This window comes from Mandrillus leucophaeus, unplaced genomic scaffold, assembly GCF_000951045.1.
Source record: "Mandrillus leucophaeus isolate KB7577 unplaced genomic scaffold, Mleu.le_1.0 Scaffold340, whole genome shotgun sequence".
Taxonomy (NCBI): domain Eukaryota; kingdom Metazoa; phylum Chordata; class Mammalia; order Primates; family Cercopithecidae; genus Mandrillus; species Mandrillus leucophaeus.
Window position 1 is genome coordinate 541,674 of NW_012103588.1, and position 19,286 is coordinate 560,959.

General features: G+C 38.4%; 1 pseudogene across 1 annotated transcript in view; it reads left to right on the forward strand.

Annotated features, from left to right (window-relative positions):
• LOC105545874 overlaps positions 1–18,953 on the forward strand; it is a 61,870-nt pseudogene extending 42,917 nt beyond the window's left edge. The window contains exon 2 of the transcript XR_001007007.1: positions 18,807–18,953. The product of XR_001007007.1 is annotated as a frataxin, mitochondrial pseudogene (transcript). The remainder of the gene's footprint in view (positions 1–18,806) is intronic.
• The last annotated feature ends 333 nt before the right edge of the window (positions 18,954–19,286 follow it).

A 19,286-nucleotide genomic window follows, 5' to 3' on the forward strand; every position in this document is an offset into this window, starting at 1 on the left:
TAACTGATATTTCTGACACTACTCTCTTGCTCACTCCTTACTACCAATAGTCCTACATCTAGTGGAGTAATCTGTCTCAATACCTAAGTTGTGGCATTGGTCACGCCTTATGGCAGGTCACATACATAAGTGAATTCAGCTAGCAAGAGCATGTTCTGTCTAAATTAATCAACTTCCCATCAGCTCCTGTTGATAATTGCCAAACAGTAAGGCATGCTCTGTGTTGCCAGATTATTTATCTATTTATTTATTTATGTATTTACTTATACTGTCTCCCATGTTTCAGAAAAGATTGTTTAAAGACAATTTTAAAATACTGATTTTTATGAAAATGTATAAGTTTTAAAGATTAACAATTTTAGTTAAACACAAACACACACATACACTCAGCATATTAGCCAAACAAAAAACATCTCTAGACTTTAATTCTTTTCATGAACTGTCACTTTGCAACTCAGGGCTACGCCAAGCCCTGCTGGCTTTAACATGATCGACACATTCTGCCAGATTTGACATCTCTTACTCTTACTCGAAAGCTATTGTCCACTCTAATGAATTAAATCTCAAAGTTCTAGCCTAATTTTTAATATTGTCACTACTTTAGCCTTTAATCTACCTTTCCAGCCTTACCTTCCACATAGCCACACCACAAAGCCTGTAAAATTTAGTGCCTTTAGGTATCTGACAGAATTTCTTACACATGATATGCCCAACAAACACTTGTACAGTGACCAGATGAATAGTCTTTAAATAATATGTTGGCTGATTTGGGTATGGCAGTCAGAGAGAAGACTGGCTTGACAGATGGGCTTTAAATTGGGCAGAGCCTGCAATAAAGATGAAAGAGTTTGAACATTATTCTACAGGCAGGATGTGTAGTAAAACACATGCCAGACTGAAAATTAGGAAGTCTGGATAAGAATGATACAATGGACTTTGAGGACTCAGGGCAAAGGATGGGAGGGGGTGAGAGATAAAAGACTACACTTTGGGTACAGTGTATACTGCTTGGGTGATGGGTGCACCAGAATCTCAGAAATCACCACCAAAGAACTTATTTGTGTAACCAAATACCATCTGTTCCCCAAAAACCAATTGAAATACTTTTTTTTTTAGGAAGACTGGGTTTGAATCTAGTGCTCTCGTTTTAAAATTGTGTGGTCTGGATGAGGGACTTACTGTTAATCAATTTAAATTTCTTCATTTATAAAATGAGGGAGTTGAAGGTTTTTCATTTTTGTTGTAATTAGGTGAAGAGAAATTTGAGAAACGGAAGTCTTTCCAAAGTAGTATCTCAGAAAGATAAAATTGAGGCAAAGAGGATGAGAAGCAAAAAGAATCAAGATAGCAAAATCATTTGTGAGATTATCGCCCTTGTAAAACTATGAAGTGATGGAGCTGGAAACAACAGAGGCAACATTAAGAATAAAAAGAAAGTGGATGTAAGCAACTTAATGAATAAAGTATTTACAGATTTGGTATCCAACTTTAGAAAGAAGGAAAGGAAGGACTCAGGGAGCACTCTGGTTTTGAGATTAGGACATAGAAAATACCTTGAAGACAAAGACTGGTAGTAGATATTTAATAAATATCATTGGGATACTTATTAGTAATCATGCACAGTTAAATAGCAGAAACACTAAATACAAAGGGAGCAGAAAATGTTTCTTTCATCTCTGTAATCCATCTCTGAAGAGCATCTTCAAACAAAATGACTTTGAATAGTAAAATGTTTCATCCTGGCTTCCATTTCTGCCTGAGTTAGAAGACTTCTATTCAATAAAGAGTCTCCAGATCTTGGACTGAGTCACAGTATCCTTGTAAATACATCACACCTGTAAACATGTCACCTGTGTAACCATGTTCGTCAAATACATTTTGGGTTTTCTTCAGATAAGAAATGCATCAAGACAAAAGGCTATAAATGCAGCATTGACCATTATCCTTATAAGCTTTTCTCTTTACCATTGCTACCTGCCTCCAGCTGCTTTCCAATCGATTTGATTTGGGTAGCAAAAATATTGGATTGAAACAGGAAAGCAAATAATATGAGGATACTGGTAATTTAATCGTATTTTATGGCCTATGAAATCTTTGCAAAAGACTCTCTAGAACTGCATTTTTCAATAAAATAGTCACTAGCCATGTAACTATTGAGCAGTTGAAATGTGGCTAATCCGAATTGAGATGCGCTATGAAATGTAGAATACACAGAGTTTCAAAGTCTCAGTATGGGGGGAAAAAAGAATGTAAAATATGTCTTGAATGAGCATGTTTTGTCTATTTCATGTCAAAATAATAATATTTTAGATGTATTGGGTTCAATAAAATGAGTTATTAAAATTAATTTAACAGTTTGCTTTTTTATATTTTATTTTGTTACTTTTCTTGATATGGTTCTAAGAAAATGTAAAAACAAATATGTGGCTTGTATCTGTGGCTCATATTTTATATCAATTGGATAGTGCTACTCTATAAGTTTTATTCAGAGTTGAGGGCTAATTATCATGGCATGGGGGATGACATTTGCCAAATTTTTAAAAATTCTGCCAGCCAAATGATCCCTGCCTTCTACATTCTTATTTAATTAACTCCCACACCGTAGAGTCTGAAACCACAAGGGGAAATTAGCTATTGATATGCAAAGAAAGAAAGAATCACCTCCATTCAGGGGAAAGATGAGTAGCTCTGTTTTGATGGTAGGTGGTAGCACATTCAGGAAGAATGTCTAAAAGGGAATTAGCAATATGAGACTGAAGCTCAGGAGTGAAGGTAGGAGCTGAGATACCTAACTAGGTAAACTGGAGCCAAAAGACAAAGGACTCATCTAGGCCTATGTTTGGATATCTGCATCTCCCAATACTAGCCGTTGGGTCATAAATAAATGTATCTTCCATTGCTGAGACTCATTTTCATGGTGATAAAGTAGGAATAATCATTTCTCCCCTCAGTAAATATGACTGAACCCCTATCAGGTGCCAGACACAGCTTAGGGGCTAGAAACGCAGTGATGAACAATGATACCTTCCAGAAGCTTTGATCAAGGGAGGAAGGCCGTAGGAAGATGCGCAGTCATAGACCAGCATCAAAGTTGCCATGGTCTGTGAATACTGAAGAGCAGCAAATCTAGTCTTGGGAGTCAAACCTATCCTTCTACATCCTGATAAGTTATTCGAATTTCTATATTCAGCACAGCTACCCCTCTTCGGGAAAGCCTTCATGCCATTGCTCCACACCCGAGGCTCTGAGAGGTGTTCACCTTTTGCCGCTGTACTCTGTGCAAACACCTCTACTAGCATCTATGAGCTGTAGAGTCAATATCCTCTCTCTCTCTCCCTCTCTCTCTGCCTCTCTGTCTCTCTCAATTAGTTCCCTTAACATTGTGAATCCTTAAGGCAAGGAGCTGTTTTCTACCTCTAGATTCTCAACACACTTTAAGTACCAAATAAACATTATCTGTCTCCTTTTTACCTCCATCTTCAATTAGCAAATGAGAGAGTTAAAGCCCTGAGAGTAGATAAGGGATGAAAGATAATAAAGAATTCAGAATAGAGAGGGCTCAGGACTGTTCTTTGGGAAATGTCTTCATTTCAGGAGAAGAGAGTTCTGTGTCCTGGAACTTCACACAATTTCCCAAAAAGACATTTTGGGATTCCAAGGCAGGCAGACTGCTTGAGGTCAAGAGTTCGAGACCAGCCTGGGCAACATGGCAAAACCCCATCTCTACAAAAAATACAAAAATTAGCCAAATGTAGTGGTGTGCACCTATAGTCTCATCTAGTCAGGAGGCCTAGGTGGGAGGATCAACTGAACCTGGGAGTTGGAGGCCGCAGTCAGCTGTGGTTGCACCACTACACTCCAGCCTGGGTGACAGAGCAAGACACTGTTTCAAAAAAAATTCCCCCAAAAATAGAGTGGCAAACAACCCTATAACTTGCCACAGAGAGAGCAATAAGAAGGAGACTGCTAAAAGACCTTGAATATGGCAGTTGCATTACATTACTTGAATTCAAATCAAAATACCATAGCATAATGTTCCCAATTATTTCTTCAGCCTTAGCAATGGTAAGTCTTTGTTTTCCTCTCAGTGAGTATTATGAAGATCTGAGGAAACAATGAGATTCTTTTGCCCAATGACAACAAAATTCATTTGCAGGCTGGTAGATGGCTATATACAAGTGAATATACAATGAACTGTAAACTGGAGACAACAAGGGAAGTTGGTGTGAGTCATAGCATGACTGCGCATTATTGAGAAAACAGCTCCCACCTCTTTTTTTAAGTTATTTCTAGCAGGCGGCTGAAGCACAGATTCAAGGGTGTGAGAACCTGGAATAATCATACATCTTCTCTTCTTCATAAACTCCGTTCTGACTCAAGAATCTTCACTCGTTAAACCAACTGCTGAGGTAGAAGAAAGAGGCCTGAACTCACAGAGGTCTGACATTGAGTTCTGGTTTGGCTACTATCTAAGAAAGAGCAAGTCACTTCTGAGGGCCTGTATCTCCTTACGTATAAAATATATGATTTTCTAAGAGATTGTAAGGTCCTTAGACCAACCGCCAAGTTTCATTTCTTTTCATCCCCATTCTCTAGCATAGTAGTTTTATGTAAAGTGAAAACTGAAGAAGAAGAATTTGAAAATCGATTTAGAATCTTGGTTTTAATATTTAATATTTGAAGTTCTGACATTTACTTTGAAAAGCTTTTTGACCTCAGATAATAGCCAGATATATTTATTGAATGCTATAGCATCAACAAGCTATGGCCCTGAAACCAAATCCAGCCCTTTTTCTGTTTTTATAAAGTTTTACCAGAACAAAATCATGCACATTCATTTGCATATTGAGAGCTAGCTGCTTTCAAACTACAACAGCAGGGTTGAGTACTTGCAACAGAATCATTCCAGCCTGCAAAATCTACTTACTATCTGGTTCTTTATAGAGGAAGTTTGCCAACTCCTGATATAGGCTACTGAACTCTGAATGCCAAGAAAGCATGTGGGATAAGGTCCGGGTCGGACCTTGAAGATAATGCTAACCCGTGGGCATTCTTCCACTGGAATAATACAAAATCTGCCTTGCAACAGAATGAGTTTAGTGGTCGATAAGCATACTTCTCTTTAATGACCTCCTTTATCTCTTGGATCTGCATGCTCATGAAAGCTGCCATAATGGAATACTGAAAAGTAAAAATCAACCTTCACTCTTAAGCACTGGTAACTCAATATTGTCCAAACCGCACACATGGTCAAAGCTATCTTTGCTTGGCTAATTTTTCTTCATGCTCAAAGTCAAACTAAGGCCTCAGCAACTCTAGGAAGCACTTCTAGAAACACACCTGGTATATTTTAATGCCTGATTCTTCTTAAGACTATGGAATCCTCAATGGATCATCTTTCCACTCCTGGCACATCTTTCCACTTCTACATGATACACAGTGCTTATCATGGCGTCTGATAGATGCTCATACTTTTGAATCAAATTGAACTAACAGGTGGTGTTCTTTCTGGACAAAGGCATCTACCTTGGTCTGAGTTGTTGAAATGATACCAAATGAATTGAAGTCTCTCTGTTCAAAAACAGGAAATAAATACTAACTTCCCCAGGTTTTTGTTTGTTTTCACACTAGTCCTCACCATTTTCCAATTTGGTAGTAAAATGAGAGCAATATCACACAAATGTCAAATATTTGTTGGGCACCTACTCTCTACAAGGCAAATAGAAGTAGACATAATTCCCTTTGGTCTCATGATATAACTATTTTTCCTCAAATATTCCCTAGAGGTCAATTACCATCTTTTATGCTGGGAGGATAGAAGCTTACCATTTATTAATGACCTGGCCTGACAAATGCATGGGCTGAAGAGTAGTAAGAGGAGGAAGACTGTTAGGGTCCCCACCATGCAGTCTTCATCCAAGGGATCAGGATAAAACAGCAATTGCTTTAATTTGACTAGGCCAAGTATATACCAATTAATGATGAGATAATGGGTTCAGATAAAAGCTTGTAATTAATGAATCATTAAGGCACACACTTTAGGAACGTAGAAGAATCAGGAGCCACACAGCTTGCCCAGAAGCAATCTTCCAGTTATGCGGCTGTGCTTAAATGCACTGCTAATTTCTGAGAGCCTGCCATTTGTAATAGCACTGAAATGAATCACGATGAATTTATGAATGTGAATCTGCATCGCTCATTACACAAGCTCTCTCCTGGGGAATGGAACCATCCTGAGAGCAACTTCTAATAAGCAGAAATTAAAAGTTACTATCCCTTGCCACTAGGAGGAAAAAAAAATATGTATATGTGTGTCAGGGGAGGGGCGGGGTGGTGGATAATTTGGTTGTACATAAATAGTGTGAAGGGAGAGAGATGGGCATCTATTTTAAGCCTTTGTGGCCTGAAAAACCACATGCCCTGTGCTCAAAGCCAGGAGCCCTCTTACACAATAAATAATTCAGAAAACCCACAAGTGCCTGGCTGGGAAGCCTGCTTCCTAAAAGCTGCCTCCTTGGCTAATCTTGGAAAAAGCCCATGGATCAGCCTGTAGCTCAGACAAAATTCTTACTTTCTACCTAATGATTATGCCCAAGGCCCTCAGCCAGGATACTTCAGGAGGAAACCAACACAATCCTGTCATTGTTTGTGTTATTTATAGCTTATTGTTTAAAACAAATGGAAATGACTGAACTCCTTGTGGCTAACTTAAGATCTTGTGCATGAACTCAGCAGGCGATTTTGCTGGGGCAGATTTAAAAAACAAATTCAAAATATTGCACACTATTGAAGGGAAATATGGCAAGCCAGAAATCTCTCGTTTTGTTATTTTTCCCCTTGTCTCTCCAGTGTCTTCTTTGACATTCACCTGGAGGAATTTTGAAGGAAAGGCCAATCAGCTTTATTTTTTCAACTAACCCCCAATATTTCTGTGCAAAATCCAAGGAAGCAAAAAGTCCAGATATCTCCCATTTGATTAATCTCTGACTTTAGCCTAATTTATGTGATGGTAAGAGATTTACGCATAAGACTATTGAGACATAGTCAATACATAATATATAAAATACAACAATGTGTAAATTATAACATGTCATCAAAAGCAACTTTATGACTCTAGAGGAAGACAGCCATGCCCCAAATTGATCAAAGCTATATTTTTGATTTGGTGGAGTGTTTTGTGTTCGTTTATCAGACTTCAGCCCACTGCACCTCAAAAGCCTTATCTTTTAGGATGTCTTTAGTCAATAAATAGCAAGAACCTGAAGTCAGTACTAACAAATGCATTTTAGTGTGAAGGGTGATTTCTGCAGACTTCTAAAACTATTCAAGGTTATTGACACACACAGATGAATACCAATGTGCTATTATGTTATTTGCTGTACAATACAAATGAGATCAAGTTTCCCTGGGCCTTGAAAATGCGTGTCTGACCTGAAATGGCTCAATAAACCTGCCAAGTAGATAGCAGGTGTTCCTGTCCGTTGCTCTGACTCCTCCACATATTACCTTAAAAAGAACAAGCAGGAAATGTCCCTTTATACTGATATTTACTGATTCTGCCCAAAGCTTATTTGCCTCTAGGGGGCATTTCTAAAGACTGCAAGGAAAAGTATTTCAGCTATTATGGCTGTCAAACCAAATGGCTCAGAAATAGGTATAGTAGATCTATTGATAAAACAGGAAAAAGAAAAAAATCATTTTGGGCAAGTCAGCTTTTCTTACCACAAGAAGAAAAATAGTCAAACTGGCTTTTAAATTAAATTGAATTGTAGGATGGGGGAAAAGTATCTTTTAAAATTATTTCTTTAAAGATTTTTGTATAGTTAACTCTCCTGGATAGATAGTGTCTGACTTTTGACCTAGAACAAATGCAATAAAAATAAAATAAATAAATAAATAAATAAATAAATAAATAAATAAAAATAAAATAGAATGATGCTCAACATCAAGGGTTACAATTACAATGGTCACATTAAGTCATAGAATAGTGTGGAAGATTCAACTTTGATTGATATAAGCACTTTCCATTTTTTAAGGTTAGCATGTGTTTGGAAAAGAAGGAAGGTGTTGCAACACTCAGAAATTAACTATTGTGTGTCAAAAGAGATACTCTTTTGAATGGATCCTTCAAAAGCCTCAAATCACTATTATAATTTAGTGTTACACCAACTTGATTTTCTTCCAGTTTCTGTTTCTCAATCTATTAGTTCTATTACATCCTCCATCACTTTTCATATCTCACTTTGTTCTTCTTTAATATGCTTTATATTTTCATAAAGCCTTTTATCTTCCAGCATATTGCAAACATCAATTACCTAAGCTACTCAACATCCCTGTGTGTGTATAAGCATTCTATTATTCTTGTTTTAAAGCTGGAAAAAGGAGGTTCGGTGAGATGAGGTGACTTGCCTAACCAGCTAGTGGGAGAAGCTAGTCTCTCAGTTTATGACACCTAATTATTGGCATTAACTAACAGGACATGATAATCTCCAACCTCTAATCTTTTCATGGCTGTACATTATGTGGAGTGAGGACATCAATACTGATGTCAATTTGAGAAACCAGCCACAATTTTACAATACAAACCCACTTCTGCTTTCAAAACAAAAAACCAAACTTTCATTGAAAAATTCCAGCAGCCCCTTCCAAGTATTAGGTTGGTGCAAAAGTAATTGCAGTTTTTGCCATTAAAGTAGGGCCAAAACTGCAATTACATTTGCACCAACCTAATACAACAATTGTAATTCTTATTTCTCAGTGGGCAACTTCGCACCTAAAAGTGACTTAGTCATCTGATCTTTGACAAACCTGACAAAAACAAGCAATGGGGAAAGGATTCCCTGTTTAATAAATGGTGCTAGGAAAACTGACTAGCCATATGTAGAAGGCTGAAACTGGATCCCTTCCTTACACCTTATACAAAAATTAATTCAATATGGATTAAAGACTAACGTAATACCTGAAACCATAAAAACCCCAGAATAAAACCTAGGCAATACCATTCAGGACATAGGCATGGGCAAAGACCTCATGACTAAAACACCAAAAACGATGGCAACAAAAGCCAAAATTGACAAATGGGATCTAATGAAACTAAAGAGCTTCTGCACAGCAAAAGACACTATCAGCAGAGTGAACAGACAACCTACAGACTAGGAGAAAATTTTTGCAATCCATTCATCTGACAAAGGGCTAATATCCAGAATCTACAAAGAACTTAAACAAATTTACAAGAAAAAAACAACCCCATCAAAAAGTGGGCAAAGGATATGAACAGACACTTCTCAAAAGAAGACATTTATGCAACCAACAGACACATGAAAAAAATGCTCATCATCATTGGTCATTAGAAAAATGCAAATCAAAACCACAATGAGATACCATCTCACGCCTGTTAGAATGGCGATCATTAAAAAGTCAGGAAACAACAGATGCTGGAGAGGATGTGGAGAAATATGAATGCTTTTACACTGTTGGTGGAAGTGTAAATTAGTTCAACTACTGTGGAAGACAGTGTGGCGATTCCTCAAGGATCTAGAACTAGAAATACCATTTGCCCCTGCAATCCCATTACTGGGTGTATACCCAAAGGATTATAAATCATGCTACTATAAAGACACATGCACACATATGTTTATTGTGGCACTATTCACAGTAGCAGACTTGGAACCAACTCAAGTGTCCGTCAATAATACACTGGATAAAGATAATGTAGCACATACACACCATGGAATACTATGCAGCCATAAAAAAGGATGAGTTCATGTCCTTTGCAGGGACATGGAGGAAGCTGGAAACCATCATTCTCAGCAAACTATCACACGGACAGAAAACCAAACACCTGCATGTTCTCACTCATAACTGGAAGTTGAACAATGAGAACACATGGACACACGGAGGGGAACATCACACACTGGGACCTGTTGGGGGGTGAGGGCCTAGGGGAGGTGTAGCATTAGGAGAAATACCTAATGTAAATGATGTGTTGATGGGTGCAGCAAACCAACATGGCACATGCATACCTATGTAACAAACCTGCATGTAGTGTACATGTACCCCAGAACTTAAAGTATAAATAAATAAATAAATAATAAATAAATCAAAGTGGTTTACTGAGGGCAAAGCTGATTTACTAAAACCTGTTAAAATATCAAAAAGAGATGAATTTTACGAAGAAAGATAGGATAAAATTAAAATTATCCTTTTCTAATAGTAAAAAAAAACTACCATACCATTAATTGAACTCTTGAGCTCGTACTATGAATTGATGCCTATGTGCAGTTTCTCATTTAATGCTGACAGTCCTGTGAGGGGAGGACTATTCTTGTTCACACTTGAGAGAGGAGAAAATAAAGCACATAAAGGGTAAAGTGGATCGTCCAAGGTCACTTATCTAGTAGGGGAGTCCAAGCTCAAATTCAGGTATTCTGTCTCCTGAGTCTGTGCTCTTAATTGTTTCACAGTAATTATCCCATTTTCTGGATGAGATGTCTCTTGCCTTTTCCTTCACGTTAGAAACTGCACATTTACTCTGAAATCAATACAGTGAACATTGTCTCTGCATTGTATATTGCATCAGGAGCTCTATGGACCACATGAGAGTAAGATGCATCTTTCTCTTCAATGACTACATGTCTTTTGCCAAATCACAGATTATTTTTTAAATTATTACTCCCATATTTGGATTTTGAGGGTAGTGACTAGGTCACCTTTTCCCCACCCCCATCTCCCAAGATAGCCCCACACAGCACTAGACACATAGTAGGCACTTTTTTCAATTTGGTTGGATTTGATGTTTTCTTTTTTATTTGCTCCTACTGCCCTTCTTAGATGATCTTGAAATTCTGAGTGTCTTATTATTATTATTTTTTTACAATTCTTTATTGTAGTAACATTGGCAAATAAGATGACTCCATGCATAAGTTAGAATGTCTATGCTTCCTGGAACCATGCTTGCATCTTCCTGAACCGCTCCTGTGAGCACAGAGGCCAGTAACACAGTCGAGGATCTTAAACTGGAACAATATGGCTGAGACCAGTAGGATTCCCTTATCCCTCCTCTTTCCTTTCTACTCCTCTATTCAGATGGCCAAAATAATTGTCACCTTTATTTAAGTGTTTAAATTGAGTTTGGCACTGTGCTTAGAGCTTTATGTCCATTATCTCATTTACTCCTTCCCCAAACTCTATAACATGAGACTTTTATTCTCATTTCAAGCACGAGAGAACTGAGCCAAAAAGGCATTAAACAACTTTCCAAAGATGACACAGTGTTGGTGCAGGCATTTGGTTCAGACAATATGACTCCAGAGCCCAAGGGTATAATTTGGACATGATTGCCTCTTCACCTTTGAATTTCTGGAAAATATCCTACTGATTAAGACATTTATACAGCAAGATTATTTTTTACAATATCTTAGAATAATTAAAGGTATTATATGCATTTTATAGCTAATGTCTAAATCAAACACTAAAAAATAGCACCAGATTTTCTCTTTTGTAACAAGAGGTCATTGAGCTGAGTTGTGTTTGAAGCTGTACAACGAAGGTGGCTATACAGAAAGCCTCATAGTGCCTGGGAAGAAGGAGAGGGAATAAGGTCACCTTGGCTGGCATCTCAAAAACAGTCACAGGCAGGAGGAAACTGATCTTATATTTTCAAAATTGATTCTAAACTCTTTATAGGTGGCTCCTACTCCCTGAAAGAAAAAGGAAAAATAAAAAAATGGAAGGAAAGCTGATTTAATTCTATTTATCCAAGATATGTGGGTTCAGCATATTTGCTACTAAAGAGATGGCCTTTAAGACCCCAGGGGAGGTTTCAGCTCAGCTTTGGTTATCTTTTCCTTCTGAATAGCTGTGTAAACTCCTGGGGAGCAGATGAAAGCTGCCTTATGAGACAAAGGCACAGGAGTTTCTTCTTTTCTCTATCAGCTGGAAGAAAAGGAACTCCAGGAATCCTTTATAGTTAACTATTAAAATTGGTCATTCCTTTTTGCTTTTTTATACGTTCTTTTTTAACCTCAATCTCTAAGAGCTATCAAGCAATAAAACTTCTCCCAGGGTGAACAGGAAACACCAAGGTGGCTCACGTTATTCTCTCATCTTTAAAGCCAGCATCCAAAATAACAGCTTAAAAGGAAACCAGCTTGCATTCTTTTGCCAACAAAGATCTCAGGACTGAGTTATGTTTTCAGCTTTGGCATCTGACCCCAAAATATAAGAAATTGTTTGGGGTCTGTGGAAGAAGGTAGGGATTAAAGAGAGCTAAGAGGTGTCTAATGTGCTTCATCTTCTATCCTGAGACCATTATATATTGATAGAACCCTGCAGCTTAGGATGGAATTACCTAGGGCAACAAAAGAGATCAAGGGATAAAGATAAATAAAAGTGGGGAAAGGTAGAACCAAATGAAAACAGAAATGTGGAGAAGGGACTAGAGAGAACAAAGAAAAATACGGAACTCGTTTCAGAAGAGTTACAAGTATGGAGAAGGCAGAAGGAAGAGAAAAGAGAAATATCTGTGATAACAGTTCACTGTGTCGATGATTCATGCTGGCAACTGGCCAAAAACAACCATTGTCCAGGGATATATACTAAGCGTTAAGGATTCAAAGATGAGTGGAGCTTAACCCTAACCCTAAAATGTTGACAGTTTAGGTGGAGAAATAAGCCTGTAAAAAAGTAATGGCTCTACATATTTTGATGCTATTCATAGTTGCACTCTGTTTCTTTTGGTCCCTCCAGTGCAGCAACTATGATTCCAGGAATGGGCCTTTGCACTCGCTGGTCCTTCTGCATGGAATGCTTTATCTTTGCAGGGCTGGCTATGTTACTGGCAGCAAATCCATACCAGTCTGCAGCAACCTCAGTTCATGCTTCCTCAGAAGAAAGAGTTCTTCCGAGGGTCATAAGGCAGAAGAGACTGAGGCAAGTTTTAGAGCAGGAGTGAAAGTTTATTAATAAGCTTTAGAGTAGGAATGAAAGAAATTGAAGTACATTTGGAAGAGGTCCGAACAGGAAACGAGAGATCAAGTACACAGTTTGACTTCTGGACTTGGGGTTTTATACATTAGCATGCTCTGGGGTCTTCATTACTTCTTCCCTGATTCTTCCCTTGGGGTGGGCTGTCCCTGTGTGCAGTGGCCTGCTAGACTTTGGGAGGGAAGCGTGTGCAGTGTGTTTACTGGAGTTATACACATGCTCACTTGAGGTGCTCTTCTCTTACCCGTCAAATGTCCGTAGGAGTTGTCCCTAGAAGTGGTATACAACTGGAGATATCATATACCAGTTAAACTCTGCCACTGTGCGTGCTTTGGCCCTCCTGTTCAACATCTAAGATCTTATCTGGAAGCTGCTGATCACCAGTTTCACGTGTTCCTGTTTATCGGGGAGTGCCTTTCCGTGGCGCTGGCTGCGGCCAATTAATACTTCAGAGAGACAGCTAACAACGGTGTGACCATCATCTAATGGTCGCCTGACATTCCTGGTGTGTGCGTGTGGCAGGGAGAGCCTTCTCTTACCCTGCTCATGTCTGACTAGCTACCTACTGTAACAGCTACTTCCCATTATTCAAGTCTCATCTCCAATCATCTCTCCAATCTAGGAATTCTTTATAATTAACTATTAAAATTGGTCATCCCTTTTGTTTTTTTTATAAGTTATTTTTAAACCTCAATCTCTAAGAGCTATCAAACAACAAAACTTCTCTCAGGGTGAGCAGGAAACACCAAGGTGACTCCCCTTATTCCTTCCTTTACTAAAGCCAGCATCCAAAACAACAGCTTAGTATCACTCCAATCATCTCTCTCCCCAGTAATGGGACTACTTTCCATTATTCAAGTCTCATCTGCAGTCAGTCTAGTTGAAGCAGCACACTCAATCCCTTTCTACATTAACCCATTGCATCCTCTCCAAAAGTCATGTTGTACCTCTGGCATTATCTTAGTTTTTTTATTTCTCCACCATGTTTAAAGACTATCTTCCTCCATTAGGATGCAAACCCCATGAAAAAAGGAACTCAATAAAAAGTCATTGATGAACTAGTAAATATTTATTGATTATGTGACTAACATATTGACTCTAAAATGTTATGAAAGAGATCAACATAAGATTATTATGAAAGATTATGAAAACATTAAGGAACCCTTTCCAGCAGAGGTGATTTTGTTGCTGTTGTTGACTATTTCAGGCTAAATAAGTATTCAACACATGGGCAAAGGAAGCAGAGCTTTCCAGGTGAAAAATGCATGTAATGACAGGGTCACAAAAGAACACTGCTCCTTCCTGGGACCCCACTTCCTTCAGTGTGTCTGATATACAGGTGATGCTGAAGAGGAACAGCCACAGAGACTAGTAAAAAACATGGGTTTTGAAGCTGAGAGTAAATCTTGGTTCTTACACTAGTAAAGAAGATAACTTTAGGCAGGTTATCAGTCTTCTCTGTGCCTCAGCTCCCTCACCTGTAAAAGGAGGATTCATTCAATTCACATCACGTCCACCTCATGGGATTCTTGGGAAGATTCAGTCAGTGAAAATGCACAAAATGGTTAGAAGCATGTAAGTGCTCACAAATGAAACCTATTATCATTATGGGCAGGTGGTGGTGCAGAAAAATAATAACACTGTGACAGCCCTATTTTTATTCTAAACTCACGTATGTGCAGATTAACCAATTTAATCCATACAGATTTATGAGAAAGTTACTATTATTATCACTATCTTACAGATAAGGAAACCAAGAAATAGGTTAAATAATTTACCCAAAGGCACACAGCAATTACTAGCAGAGCTGGGATCTAAATCTAGAAAGTCAGGCATTTAAATCTTGGCTTTTACCATTATGGTATGCCACCTCTTTGAAAACCTAATTTATAGGGATCTTGTGAGGAAACATGAAATAAAGTACATAAGTGGTTTAATAGGGCCTGATATGTATTAAACACTCAATAATTTTATCTTTTTTTAAAAAAAAAAAAGTCTGTGGAACAACAGAGCTATAATTAGGATAGGTCGATATTTAGAAAACACAGTTTCTGTGGATTTTCTGGAAGACTCAAAAGAACCCAAAGAAGACAATTAGGCAGCATATCAGAAATAACTGGCTGGTTGAATTACTGCTCAACAAGCAGTAGAAAGGTGGAATAGCCATAATCACTTGCTTGACCTTGATTTCTGGTGGGAGCACTGAAGGCCTCCTGTGCATTAATCTTTGCCCAGCTGTACTTCCTAACTAATTAATTTTAGAAAGGTCTAACTCAATTAATTATAAAGTAATGGTTGTCACTTCCAGCTGCCAATTCATCTATATTACAAACCGTAGCTAATTAGTTAGTGTATTATATCACTTTCATGGAAACACACTATTTGCCTATCTACATTAAATTATATATTTAAACCCTGCATGTAAGTTATACATTATTCTGCAATAAATGGTGAAACTAGTTCTTTTGTATCTACACACCATAAAAACACCAGAATGACAAAGAGAAAGTACCTTTAACATGCCTAATCAAGTTAATAAATAATCGGGCAAGCAAAGTTGACAAGAATTCCATATCGGAACATGACAAAGACCTCTAAAATGCTGCAGCCAGCCAGCCAAAATCCTGGTGATTTGGTACTCTCAAGAGACTCGTGACCTTGAGGAGAAGGGAATCAAAGCAGAATTAAAGGTGCAACTCTATTTATTCCATGTAAACGGTTAGGCAGCCTCTACACAAATGTGAAGACCTGTATTTACTTTTACGAAGGAATGTAGAGGCAGAAAGACGTGATACCTTTCTTCACCCATCATAAGGGTCATTGTTGACATTCCTAAAATGAAAGACTGGTTAACAAGAGAAAAGTGTAACAAATTTATTTAATCAAAGTTTTACATGACACAGGCGCCTACAGAAATGAAGACCCAAAGACCCAGGGAAAGCTATTTTTATGCTTAGGTTTGATAAAGTGGTATAGAAATGTGATTGGACAAAAGGGTGTAATCTGACTGTAATTGACTGAGGAGGGAAATGCAGCAAGGTCTGTCTGTTCAGATTCTTCTTGGACTGTTAGTGTAGCATTCCATCTGAGTATAGGACAGTACGCCTCTGGAATGAAGGTCTTCAAAGAAGAAGGCAGAAGATAGAGAATGGCCTTTATAGGTTTTATGGCTTGCTTTGGAGAAGAGGACTTCTATTTCTATGACCCTCCTTGGGAAACAGGAGTTCTTATTTCTATGACTCCCTTCAGGGAAGAAAGAGGGGTGGGAGACAGAAGGGCAGAAGAAGATCAGAGAGAACTCGCTTCCAAGGCCCTTCCAATCTTCAGTTCAAAGTACTCAGCATGCCAAGATACCCTGCTTTGGGGTATCATATTAAGAATCCCAACAGAAGCAATTATATTTCTTTGTCCTAGCCTTCCTTTCTTCCCTTCTATCTTAAAAGAAAAGGTGTTTCTCTTATCCAAGGCTAAAACCTTCATCAAAGCTCTTAATCTCATTCCCTCCCACCTTCCCTGAGACTTCACTACATAAACATCTCTGTTTTCTTTTGCGTTATCAACTGCTGCTTCTCTTGAGCCTTTCTCAGCCTATAAACATCTTGTATCCTGCTTCTGAAAACAGCTTTCCTAAGGCCTGGCACTGTCACCACCAGCATCACTGCAAACTACTGCCCTATCCCTGCTGCTTTCCTCATGCCAAGGGGAGTCTCAAGTCTTGTATCCAATTCTTTATCTATATAAAAACTTTTTTTAGAAGAGAAACTGCTATGCTCTGCCTGGACTTAGCACTTTATTCATAATCCACATAAAACCCCTTGCACAGTAAGTACCCAACCAGTATTAGCTGTTGTGGTGGCTGTCACTGTCATTTTGAGTGTAGGATATTATACAGTATTTCAGAGTGTAGCCTCCAAAATCAGACACTATAGCCCAAATCCTGGCTCCACCTCCTTCAAACTGTGTGACATTAGGCAGGCCATGTAATTTTTGAAACTTTGAATTCTTAAATATAAACTGCAACTCCTCATAAAGTTGATGAGAAAAATAAATCAAAAGAGGTGACGCATACATGTGCTTACTACTTTGTCCACAACCTAGTAAGTACTCAAATATGCTTTTTAAATATGTAGTAACTCTGCAGGTGCACAATTTTTATTCATTCCTCTCCCTTTTGATAAGTATAACAACTTTCCTTTGGGAAATGACTTTCTCCACTGCTTATTCCAGGAGGTTGGGCTCTATCCCTGACTTCAGAGTTGAAACATATGACTCAAGTCTGGTCATGCAAAGCACTGAATCCCTTTTCTAGGTATGTGACTCGGACATGGCCAATCAGATCACTGAATCTTTCTTCTGGGCATGTGATCTGGGCTGACCCGTCAGAGCACCAAATCCCCTTCTGAGGCCATGTGACCTAGCTTCACCAATCAACAGAATTCCACTGTTTTGGTCTTCTTGTTCAGTTCACCAAGGGGACTTTCCTGTGTTTTCATCAGAAGGAATTCCAGAATTTTTGTAAGAATTATCAGTACGATATATTGTCTTCTTCCTACCTAAATGGGTGTGATATGGGAAGCTTCTGGAGCCATCTTGCCATCATGTCAATCTGGAGAAGTCCTCCCACAGACTGGTGCAGAGCTAATCCAATAGACCTGACATTGCTTGAGGCCCTAAATCCAGCCACGACTGAGGTCTTGCCTTGCTCTGCACTTCTCATTCATTCGTCAGTAAATGAATTTCTGGATTAAGCTGGTTTGCGTTTTTTCTCACTTAGAACTGAAAACTGGCATAAATGCTTATCATGGTTTAGCATAGCAACTGTTTGAAGGTAAGGACCCGTTTTGCAGATCTTATTCTGGAGCTCCAGTAGAGTTCCATGGATGGTCAAAAAATAGGTGTTGTACAGAGGAGAAAATATTCTGTTTATGGTGAGGCAGGGTACATTCTACACCCATGCCTCATTATCGTGCTCAACCTTTAGGCACAGATTGATTCCAGAGGCTGGCCCAAAATGGTGATGGCCACAAAAAGCTGCAGAAAAAAAAAAAAAAATGTTCCTTCACAAGTTCATACCTTCCCAGGGACTAAGAAAGCTGTTTTCATTTGAAATGTCATCTCTTGCAGCTGTTATAAAAGAAAACAAATAGCTTATTTAACAAAATACTTAACTGAGCAGACTAGATCACCGTGTCAATAAGCATTTTCAAACAAGATAATTCCTCCCCTTACAATGGAGAATTGCATGCTTCTGATGTTAAAATTACTTCCCTTGTGACATTATCTTTCAGGACTGATTGTTTTCTCCAAAAGCAACCATTTCCCAAGTTTAAATGAAAACCAGTGGCATGAAAAGGCATGAAAAGAACAATGAAACAAATTCACTTTTAACAAACTCTTCAAATTTCGTAAGTTTTCTGGAAATTGAGAGACATCTATAAGATGGTCCAATCTAGCTAAACTGCCTAGAAATAATATAACGATCTTATAATTGGAAAAAAAAAACAAAAAACAAAACCATATTTCTGTTTCCTCTGCTGGACACAAGGATGAAGCAGGAGAGAGGCAGGGCATGGATGAGCAAAAAGAACAAAGGATTCAGGAAAATAGTGGGGAAACTTGGGGGCAGCCCAGGGAGCTGAGAAATGAGAGACATTAAGCAATGTATGTGAATTGCTTATGTGAATTGAGGGCATGCAAACTGAATGTTTAAAAAAAAATGTTATTTTGATGCAGATGGCAACAGAAATAAATTCTGAGAAAAAAACTGTGCACTCCATCAAAAGCCCTGCAGGCATATTCCTATTCCTTCTGTTGCTTTGCAGCACAGGAACACAACAAAGAAGCACCGAAGCCAGTTAGAAAATTATGGCAACCAGTGTGACTGCCATGGAAAGGCCCTTCCCACATTTGGCACATTTTCCAGGTCTAAGAGGGTTTTCATCAGTGAAAGGGCTGTTGCTGAACAATGAACCTGCTCCTTAGCAGTGAGAAAGGTTGTTGACTCTTCAAATTGGCATCTGCAGCTGCTGGTCCTTATAGTCTGTGCTAATCAGGGCTCCTCCTCTTTCTAGCAAAAGCTTGGCACCATTTTAATTATTTTGTAAAATTTGCCCTCCATTAGCTCTACCATTCTGGGACATAAAAGGGAGTAAAAAGCCCTCTAATTTGAGGATTCATTAAGCAGCTTTTGTTACTTAGTTGATGTAGTAGATGTTTGAAATTTGCTGGTTTGCTGAATTAGTATAAGCAACTATAATATTCTAGCCATACTAGTTTTCGTTTGTTTCATTCTGAGGTCAAGC